The following is an 11,428-nucleotide window of genomic DNA, read 5'->3' as shown; positions in this document are numbered from 1 at the left end:
AGGCCCTCTATTAGCCCTTGAAATTCACCTGTTTTTGTGATTAAAAAAAAGGTCAAAGGCTCTTGGAGACTTTTCATGATCTAAGAAAGATTAATGGGAGGATGCTATCCTTTGGGACTTCTCAAAGGGGATTGCTCTGGACACCTGCCATTCCTTGTGGTCTCCATTTGACTGGAATTGATATTAAGAATTGTTTCTTCTTTATCCCAAGGATACAGAAAAGTTTGACTTTTCATTACCCTCAATAAATTTTCAGGGGCCAGATAAGAGGTTTGAGTGGACAGTGTTGCCTCAGGGCATGGACAATAATCCTGCTATGTGCCAATATTATATGCTGCACTTTTTTACTCCTTTAATAAATCAAACAGATGCCTTATTTTATATCTATATTGATGATATTATTTGGGGGAGTTCCAGCCCTGCCGGGTTGCAAGACTTGATGACTAAGTGTCTTACTATTCTTAAAGACAGTAACTTTAAGGTGGACCCTGAAAAAATTCAGACACTCTCTCCCCTTTTAAGATCTTGGGATCCACATTGTTTCTTGAGGGGGTTCTCCCTAATGAAGCCACAGTTATATTTTCAAGATTCTTACTCAATTCCCTAATTCAATTCCAATAACTGAGAGATTAATTGGATGCAGACATGGATTCCCATTTCCACAGAGGACCTATCCACACCTTTTGACATTTTAAAGGGCTCTGATCTTACTACAAAATTTGTTTTATCCTCACGACATCAACAAATTTTGTGAAAGGTTCAATAAGCTATAGTTACAGCAACTTTAAAGAGGTTTGAGTCTGAAATTCCTGTCACCCTGTATCTTTTTCTCGGTGACACACTCTGCACTGCTTTATTAGCCCAAGATGAAAAACCCATCAATTGGATTCATATTTCAGTTGGAGGGACCCCACAGGTTTATCCCATGACTCACCAAATAGCAGATTACATTATTAAAGGAAGAGATATTTCAGTAAGAGTGTTTGGCATGGAACCACACTCTGACAATTCCCTACAAAATAGGTGACATTACATGGCTTCAGAGAAACAATCCTAGGATTGCCTTAGCCTTGGAAGGGTTGGGGGTAGGTATTATTAATTGTCACTATGGTCACCATAAGTGTAGGAGCTCCTTTTCACGTTTATCCTGGAGACCACCAAGACTTTTTCTCCCCCAACCAAATCCCAAATTTCTAACAATATTTATGGATGGTGGAAATAGGGGAGCCTCATTAGTGATTTATTCACCCCACGGGCCCAATATTAAAATGACACCTGTCCAACCCATTTCCCAGGAAGTTGAATACTCGGCCCAGGTCAAGGAGCTTTATGTAGTTGTACTTGCCTTGGATAAGGTTAGGGAGCCCTTTAATTTGTTTTCAGATAGCCTTTATGTTGTAAATCTGCTACCTTCCTTAGCTGAGGCCCATATTAAATTAGATGCAAATCCCATAACTCCTCTTTTGATTCAGGCCCATTTTTTTTTCTCCAACAGTGAGTTTACCCCCTATACCTACACCATCTCAGAGGACATCAAAACATTCCCAGATTCCTGTGAGAGGGAAATGAGCTAGCTGATAGTTTGGCATCTGGGACACAACTAAATACAGTGACTGAGGCTTCAGACTTCCATTATTGACTCATACTAATTGAAGAGGCCTCAAAGATAAATTCCCACAAGTCCCTGTTAAATATTTTAAAAAGATTATCAGAACTTGCAGGTCATGCCAACCCTTCCTTCAATTACCAGCCCTGCAAAAGTCAAGTATAAATCATAGAGGATTGTGTCCCAATAATCTTTGGCAGATAGATGTGACTAACTATTTCCCATTTGGCAAAATAAAATACATTTTTCTTTCAGTGGATACATTCTCACATACATGTTGGGCCTCAGCTCATGCTGGAGAGAAGTACAATAATGCTATTAGTCATATGCTTCAGTGTTTTGCCACCTTGGGTCTACCTGACAATATTAAGAGAGACAATGGTCCATGCTTTATAAGCAAACCATTTCAGGAATTCTTACAGACATGGAAAATTTCTCATACTACTGGAATTCCTTATAATCCAAAGGGCCAAACCATAACAAAAAGAGTTAATCATACTTTAAAGATTCAATTACAAAAACAAAAGGGGGAATCATTACCCCCTCATGATCAATTGAAAAATGCATTATTTACTTTAAATATTTTAAAATTTTCAAAAGATAATCAGTCACCGTTTCAGAAACATTGGTCTATATCTACTCCATATAGTTCCATAAGAGTCAGATTGAGAGATTCATTGGAGAGGACCCAACCCTCTTCTCACAGCAGGAAGAGGATTTGGATGTATATTCCCCAAAGATGAGAAGAGGCCCATGTGGGTTCCAGCCAGAAATATAAAATATTTGCCACCACTAAAAGATGAGGATGACAATGGTGACCCCTCTAGGAGGCTATCTACCCCTGAGAAGCATTCTTTTATTCCCCCAGAAACCAATGAAAATGTGGAAGACGATCCTTTTCCTTGTGACCCTTATGATCAGTGAAGGGGGATTTGGAGACCTTGCCAAGGCCCAAGAGGTTATAGAAGAATGGGGCCTAGCTCAGTCTGCTTTGGCATGGAAGGACAGAGGGTCTGTTGGAACTATCTGGCCCCCATTGGCTATACAGACAGTGAGGGTGTTCAAGCCTTAATTACCATCCATTGGTTTTATTTGAATATTTAATATTAAATATTTTAAATTACTCCCCTGTTCCCTTTTCCATGACCTTTCCACAGGGGACTGATTTCAGGTACTACCTCATCCTGATAATGGCAGCATTGATGTTAGGAGTGTCCACCCCTCCCTCTGTCACTCTAACTCCTTCCTGGAGTTGCCTCCCTTCTTTGCCTCCCCCTCCAACAGTGTTTTGTTGTGGGGAAGGAATGGCCTTTAGACTCCCTGCCAGAAGTAGTTCTTCAAAACAAAAAGGTTTTGGGCCCACTAAATGCCAAAAAAGTTGGCATCTGCTTGTTTTTGCAGGAAAAAATGCTGCTTCTACACCAACAAATTGGGCATTGTCAGAGATCAAATCAAAATCCTCTAAGAAGACTTGGAGAGATGATGCCATGAACATCAAGAAAAATCCCTGTGGAATGGCTTTCATGGCCTCCTTCCTTATAGTCTTCCTCTACTTGGACCCTTGCTTTTCCTCCTTCTCCTACTTACCCTTGGGCCATGCATTCTTAACAAGCTTGTGCAGTTTATCCAGCAGAGGTTAAGGGCAATTAAGCTGCATTAAGTAGAAATATATTATCATCCGTTAGTTACTCAGGAATCCAATTGCGCCTAGGCCCAGGCATCTTCCTAGAAAAGACCCCTCTGCTCTACATCTGAACAATAAAGGGTAAGACCCAGATGTGCTAGGAAGACCTAAGACAGGTCCTGGAGGAGCTCCTGACAAGCTCCTGACATGGTACTCAATGAAAGGTAAGATCTCCATGTGGGGTACAACCTAAGATAGGGTCCATGTCTGCTGTCAAATAAAAAAGGGGGAAATGTTGGGCCTCATAAGGCCTGCTGAATCTACCTGAGCCTGGCTCGAGTTTGGAGAACTGTCTTTAGCTTCTGATTTAAGAGTTGCCACTTCTGGGCAAAAGTGATTCAGCATATCTGCCTTAAAATTAACCCTGCCTGGTAACTGTTATGTGGAGTTTTGTCACTGGCCCATCTCTCCTTGCACTACCTAACCTTTCCCTCTATGTCATCTTACCTCACTTCCTTAATGCTGACCCTTGACCCAAACCTATAAAAAGCACTACTTTATTCAATAAACTGAGTTCCTGTTTCGACAGATCTCCCAGCTCGGTAGTGTTTTATTCCCTGGGGCATCTGGGGAGGTTCAGGCTTTTGACAATCATCATCTTGCTTAGCCACAGAGGGCATCCAGCTGGACTGGCCATCCTCCTCTCAGCTCCACCTGCCAGATACTGACCTGGCACACGCCTAAAAATATATTCAAGTTCTAATGAAAATATTTAAGGAAACTATGGGAAGAAAAATGTGAATTTGACCTGTAACTTTTCATTTTATGTGCAAAAAATTAAATGAAACAGACTTCACTGTTCCTACAGAAACAACTGAAAGTGATACCTTAACTGTTGTATTTCTAACCCTTCAGCTACTACTGATCTCTCTTCCAAACAGGGAGGCCCCATAGAAGACGTCTCTCTGGAACATGAAGGTTATCAAAAGATGGGCTATGGCTCTGCAACCTTTCATCCCCAATTGTGTATTCAGGCAAATCCAGTCCTATTGAAGCCCATATACATAACAAGGATGAAACATTATTTAACAACTTCTTCCTCCCACATGTACTGTGTCACAGAATGTGGAATCTGCAATATCCAACCTACTTAACACCATCTACACCTGAGAAACCTCTGCATCTCAGAAATTGCTTTAGTATCCTGAAATTGAATTTCCCTCAATTGTGCCATTAAACCTGGTGGTACTAGAAAGGCAATAAAAAGTCTAATCAAGTATTACTGAAGCATGATCCCCATAACCTTATGTCTACTACTTTCAAAACTTTGTATAGAATTTCTCACACAAATTGGGATGTAGAAAGCAAGGTTCAAAACTTCTAGGAACCAGATATTCTGTTTTCTAATCTGTCTTCCTATTGTACAGCAGAAGCAATGACTGTGTGTGCATACTGACAGTACTAGTATAACAACCGCAACTTTCCACTGCCATGTCTGTAGAGCCTCCATGTCCCCAGGGAAACCACACACTAGAAGAGTCAGACAACAAGGGCTTCTGCCCATCTCACCACGTAGACCAACAAAACCACAGTATGACCCAGGTCCATCTCATTCCCAGTAGACTCTTATATGTAGTTCAGTAGACTTGTTCATACTGGCCTGTGGGGAGCACACTTTACACACATAAAATAGTGTGGTTTGTAGCCTCCCTCCTTCCAATACCTGCATTAGAGGAGAATTTGGGAAAGAATTTGCACACTACCTCCTACTGGTGTTCCTGATTATTAGGGCTTGCCAGAGTCTCTTATTAACTTGGACAATCCAGCTGGACATCAGGACACTAGCAGTGAGGAGCTCCTCTTCTTGGGAATCAGAGATCAAGTAACTCAGACAGCTGAGGCCTTCCCAGCTAAGGGCAGACAGGGTCCTAGTCTGAGAAATATTTTTTTTCTGTATGATTTTCCATTCTCCAGGAGCTCTCCCTGTTCCTCTTAAAAGGCACATTCATTTCCACATTCAAGTCCAGTGTAGATATCCCTACCTCATTGCTGAGAACTCTTGCTGCCAATTTTTAATCAAAGTCAAACAGTAACAACAATTAACAAAGACAGTCGTCATCGATTTAAAATTAATGAGCAGTAAATGAAACTTGCCTTCTGGCTTGACAGGCAAGTCTCCCTGGAGACACTGATTGGACAGAGTGTCTTGAGTGACATGAGCCCTTCCCGTAGGGTTAGTGCTTGATGAAGATATACAGCATAATAGTCCCAGTCCCAGTTAGCCATTCATGCCCATGCCTTTTCCAGACCTGCAGAGATGTGCATTTCAGTAGCAAATGTGTCTGTCTTCTATCTATCTTCCCACCTGTCCCACCAGGCAGGGACCATCATTTCAATCAGCCCTGCTCAGTGGCCTACTCCTACCATTTATGGGCAGTAACACTCCACTCACCATGCTGGGACTTTGGAACTTGCTTGAACTTCCCTCACAACACCTAGCAGCAGTGCTTAGAGCACTTCACATGGAATCATTTAAGCCTGGTCAGCTACAGAACAAAACCTCCAGCATAACTCCCTGAAGAACCTGCCTCTTATCCTGACAGTCAAGTCTACCTGAAGGCCCTGATTGGCCAATTTGTCTTGAGTGATATGAACACTTTTGTTAGGGTTAGAATATTCTGAAGGTACATAGCCTATTGGTTCCTGATTCAGGTTATCCTTTACAGGGACAAAACATTTCTAGGTATGCAGAGATTTGTAATTCAATAACATTTGGTGCCTTATCTAATAGCCTTTCCATCCAGTCCAGGGAGTACCCACTACTCTACCTAGTGATGCACACCATCCTGTGCCTCCCATCTGTGAACAATGACCCTCCCATCACCATTTGGGGCCTTCGGAATGTCCTCGAGCTTGCCTCAAAATCTGTTGTGTCCACTCTCAAATCTCAGAACACTGGGGCTTTCAAGCTTGCTCAGAAACAGAGCAGAACCTAGAGTGCTGCCTCTAGAAGGACCTGCCTTCTCTTCTGCATGGAGGCCCTGATTGGCCCTTTAATCTGGAGTGATATTAACACCTCTGTTAGGGTTAGAATGTGCTTAAGGTACATAGCATATTGGTTCTTGGTTCAGGCTTCCTATCAAAGGACAAAACTTTTCCAGGTCACTCACGAATACTTCCTTCCCCTTCTTCTTACTGGAATCAAGGTGGATAACTAGTATAATGAAATTGAAGTGGAGTTATCAGTCTGTCCCACAATTACAGAGAGTTTAGGAAACAAGGGTTTGAGTTTTTTCTTATGTTGGGTTCAGGTAAACTGCAGCTACTTTTTAAATGGTAGGCATGAGACAAACCTAACAGAATAGCAAGAAAGTAATGATAAACACTGAAGTCCATTATTCTTAGCCTGCACATCTTCCTCAGTGAGGAATGGAAAACAAAACAGATATACACATATATATCTTTCAACGTTCCATAGATGAACAGAACTCATAGAATAAATCTCTATGTATATAGAAAGTTTATTCATTTGAATATCTCACAAGCTGTCGTCCAACTAGTCCAAAAAATGGCTGACTATCAAAGGAAAGTTGAAGAAGCAAATAGTTATTCAGTGCAGGTAGCTGAATATCTCAGATGGTCTTCAGTATATAACAGAATTCCAAGGAGTAGCAAAAAAAAATGAACTGGGTAGCCAGAGGTAGGGCAAGCAGAAAAAGAGAAAAAGCTAATACTTTCAATGTCCTTTACATAGACAGGATATAATCAGACTAGACACAGCTGTGGATGAGACTAAAGGTGAATTTTATCACCTTAAAACACTCAGATTAAAGAAGGGTTTTTCCACTTCAAAAGCTGTGAGTATGAAAAATTCCCCACAGTACCCAACTCTTTGTGTTTGCCGTAGGTCCAGATATAGTCAAAATGACTGCCTAGACTAGCCAACACACTAGGCAATGCAGAAGAACTGAGAAAGAGTTTTTTGCTGGGGCAGGCAATAAGAGCATGTGAGCCATTTCCAAAGCAATGGTTTTCTTCAACAAAGCAAGCACTGGGATTTCACTTTGGGAATATGGATAGGACCAAATGTGGGTTCAACTACTCTGAGCCATGCTAAATAATATCTATGCTAAATTAAATCCTATTCTGAATGTAATCACAATGTAAAATCAGAGCTTTAAGGGCACACGTTGCACAAAATCATGCTGAAATATATGCAATTTCAAAGAATGATGGACAGAAATGCCTTTGGAACTTTTATTTTGGACCACAATTTCTTACCTGAAAATTAAGTAAATGACTCCACTAAAGTAGATGCTCAGGAGGTAATGCCTTTTAGTAATCATGATTTCTGATCTATCAGATTGATGTTTTAATGCAACATTTCCCACTTATACAAAGGACAGAGAGCACCAATTCAGAAAACTTCAATTCAAAAATACATCTGTCAGCACTGTGGACAGTACCCTTGAGGGGAAACAAACCTATAAATTGCAATACACTGTTTATTTTTAAATCATTTTGATACATGATACTTCCACATAGCAATGAATATTTTAGAATTTGATCTGTGGATATTGGCATGGCGGCACACACCAACAATAACAGCACTCAGGAAGAATGAGGCCCAAATTTGCTGCCAACCCAGTCTACAAATTGAGAACAGGACAGCCAAGGCTACACAAGAAAATTCTGTCTGAAAAACAAACAAATAAGCAAACAAAAGAATTCACTCTGTGGACCAAGCTGACCACAATCTCAAAGAGATTAGCCTACCATGGACTCCCAGGTCTAGAATGACAGGGATGCACTTCTGAGCCAAGTGGAGATATTTTTATAAAATGACCTATACTTGAATCAAGGAACAAAATTATAAAATAAGATATACAAAGGAACCATTTTTCTTTTAATGAACAGTACTAAATCTTCAAATGCTACAATTATTTACACCTGAAAAACATTTCTGCCATCAATAAGTGTTATTTTGCTTTAATATTATCTATTTAAAATGTTTTTGTGTATACAACTATGCTACGGTATATATGTGCCAGTGAGAGGACAACTTGTTATTTATTATCTACATCCCATATGTGAGTTCTCAAAATGGAACCCAAAGAGTCTTAGCCGGTGACCAAAATGGCCCTCATTTAGGTTGAAAAAAATTATGTATGTGCTAGTGTGTGAGTTTGCATATACAGCAGCAAACTGTAAAATTTATAATTAAAAAGTATAAATTTTTTAATATTTATACAAATATTAAAAAAATTGTAAGAGTGATAATTGCTACCCAGAGGTTGAGCTCAAATCATCAAGGTTAGCAACAACCAACTTTACCCACTAAGACAATTCTCTGACATTCACTTGTAGTTCTGAGAAAGTGTTAAGAACAAGTATTTACTCCTGAGAATGAAGTAACACATTTCAAACCAGGAAATCAGTAAATTATTTTCATTTGTTAAGAGCATTTATTATTCAAATCACATCATTTTCTTCCATCCTCAGATGACAATTTGTTTATAATCTGAATAGAAGATAATATTGTATGAATATACTCTTTCAACTAAGTTTGAGTACCAATGAGTTCAGGGGGAAAGTTTGTGGTATGTAAAACTGGCAAAGTAACCTTGAAGATCGTGTAACAATGGCAAAAATAATCCCCAGTGTCACACACCCTTCATATATCTGCCATGACCTAAGATCCCTTACTTACATTACAGACACATAACATGCTTTTTTTGAAATAAATCTCGTTTCTGTTACATTATCTAATATCTCTAGATAATTCTCTTAGAAGGCAGTTCTTCAAGATGTGACATATAGTAAATATGGGAACATAAAGAAACATGGGACATCAAACAATATGTACATACATAAACACATACTATTGAACATTTTAACATTAATTAATTACTGACATTTAAGCAAGGCTGAAAGCAAAGGAATTTATGAAAACATTAAAAAAGTACCACGCTTTCTCAGAGACCCTTCCTTGAAAACTATGATCACACACTGCCTGACAGAAATAAGCAATGGACCACATAGATGATGATGGAGATCCCATTCTATACATTCCAGCAGAAAAATACCTATCATGAAGTAAATGCATTAGAACATGAACAGCTGCCACAGAAAGAATACCAGAACAGCCTAATAAACTTCTGTGAATGGATTTGCTACACATACAAAAAACTTCAATACCTACTCCAATGTCTCAAATTACTGACTATAACCACTGTTGGTGATCTCCTCCATTACATTTAAGCGAACATGGTAAATCATTTAATTCCTCCAAGGCTATAGTAAAAACAAATTTAAAAGTTTATTTTCTCAAAATTGAATACATTTACTAAATCCAAAGTCATCAAATCTTATATACAAATAGGGTCGCTCTCTTCTATGAGTTCTTTTCTACTTCTCGATCTCAAGATATATAAAGATTTAAGATATTTACAGTACTAGAGACAAGGATTGGCAGTGAAGTTCATTCCCAGAACCTAGGTCAGGTTTTTACAATGTTCTATAATTCCTGTTACAAGAAGTTCATAAGGTCTGTTCTTCATGGAAACCAGAATGGACAGGAACATAAACTCAAAAAGACATACTGAGATCACATAACAGAAATTAAAGCAAATTCTTAAACTAATATGTTTACTCATGAGTGTGTTGTGTAGGCATTCATTCCTGGAAATCAGGTGTTGAGGCATCTACCAGTTTCTACAGAGTTTTTCTTCATAAAGTCCTTCATGTAATAGAAATCAAACATGTAGTTTTGAAGTCAGAGAAATGAATCCTCATTGTTGGAATCATTTGTGAACAGGAAAAGCAGCCCTCTTGAAGAAGTATGTTACTTGGCGTGGGATTGATAGTTTCAACTGCATAGCATCTGTAATTCCCACTCTCTGCTTCATGCTGCAGGTTGAGGATGTGAGCTCTGAGCTTCCTGCTTTAGCGACCATGTATGACACTTGTGATTCCCATTTCATAGAGATCCCATATCCCACTGGAACCGTAAGGCAAAACCAACACATTTGGAAGTTGACATTGTGTTTTGTTACAGAAATAGCACCAATACACACACATAAATTTTATAACTGGATGATTTATTTCAAGTAATTGAAGAGAATTGAGAAATCTAAGAAGGTTACCTTACGGTTTAAATTCCTAGGCCTTTTTTCCATATTGACTTTTAATTGGAAACAAAAGAAGGATGGAATGTCATAATGCATGAATACATTGTTGACACTTGTTAGCATTTTCCTCCCAAATAATCTCCTGTAATTGAATGCAAGTTAGTTGATCAAAGACCTTCAAAAATTTTTTATCCTAACAGATTTTCTTGAGAATGAGTTCTTTCAGGTTCTCAAAGACTACTGTGATATGCAAAGGCTTTAAGAGGTTGCTCACACACCAAAACTTTTACTCTTCTATAATGGTACAATGAAGTGCAAAAGTGTACCATACTGACTACGTTCATAAGGTTTCTCTGGAGCATGACTTTTTCTTCTGATTTCAAAGACAACTCCATGAAAAGGATTTACCACATTGCTTATCCAGAGGGTCTTAGTGCAGTATGTGTTCTTCTATGTATGTGGAGATAACTGCATTAAGAAAAGGTTTTATCACATTGCTTACATGTGTAAGGTTTCTCTCTACTATCCCTTTATAGAGTTTGACTTTCAAGTTGACTTTGACATGCAAAACATGCAAAATTAATTTGCATGTTGGAACATGGTAAAAAAATTAATACCTATTTATTGCTTTTTAGGTACCAGCCTCCACTAAATTTTAGAGTGACATTTTATATCAGGTGACACCTTCAATGACATAAACAAATCCCATATCCCTAAATCATGACTGATTAAAAAATTAGTTGTAAAACAGCACATATATTATGATTTTCAAGCTCAGAACCTCTATAACTTTCTGGTTCACTGGGTGGATATGTATCACAGATCAGTTCCCAAGAGTGCTATGTTACTAATCATTAAGTAGTTACTGGTGACAATAATTTTTTGTTATTTGCATTGAGCTAGTGTTTGAGTTATTTTGGATTCAGCAGACCAAAGTATACAAAGGTCTTACCATATTTCTTATATTTTGAGAATTTCTCTCCAGTATAAACTTATGATAATGAAGAATGTAGATATGTACAAAACCCTCATATTTAACACATTTATAATGTTTCTCTCGAGTAGGAA

Source organism: Meriones unguiculatus (assembly GCF_030254825.1).
Source record: "Meriones unguiculatus strain TT.TT164.6M chromosome 13 unlocalized genomic scaffold, Bangor_MerUng_6.1 Chr13_unordered_Scaffold_41, whole genome shotgun sequence".
Lineage (NCBI taxonomy): Eukaryota > Metazoa > Chordata > Mammalia > Rodentia > Muridae > Meriones > Meriones unguiculatus.
The sequence above is the reverse complement of the archived record's forward strand: the minus strand, read 5'-3'. Positions refer to the sequence as shown.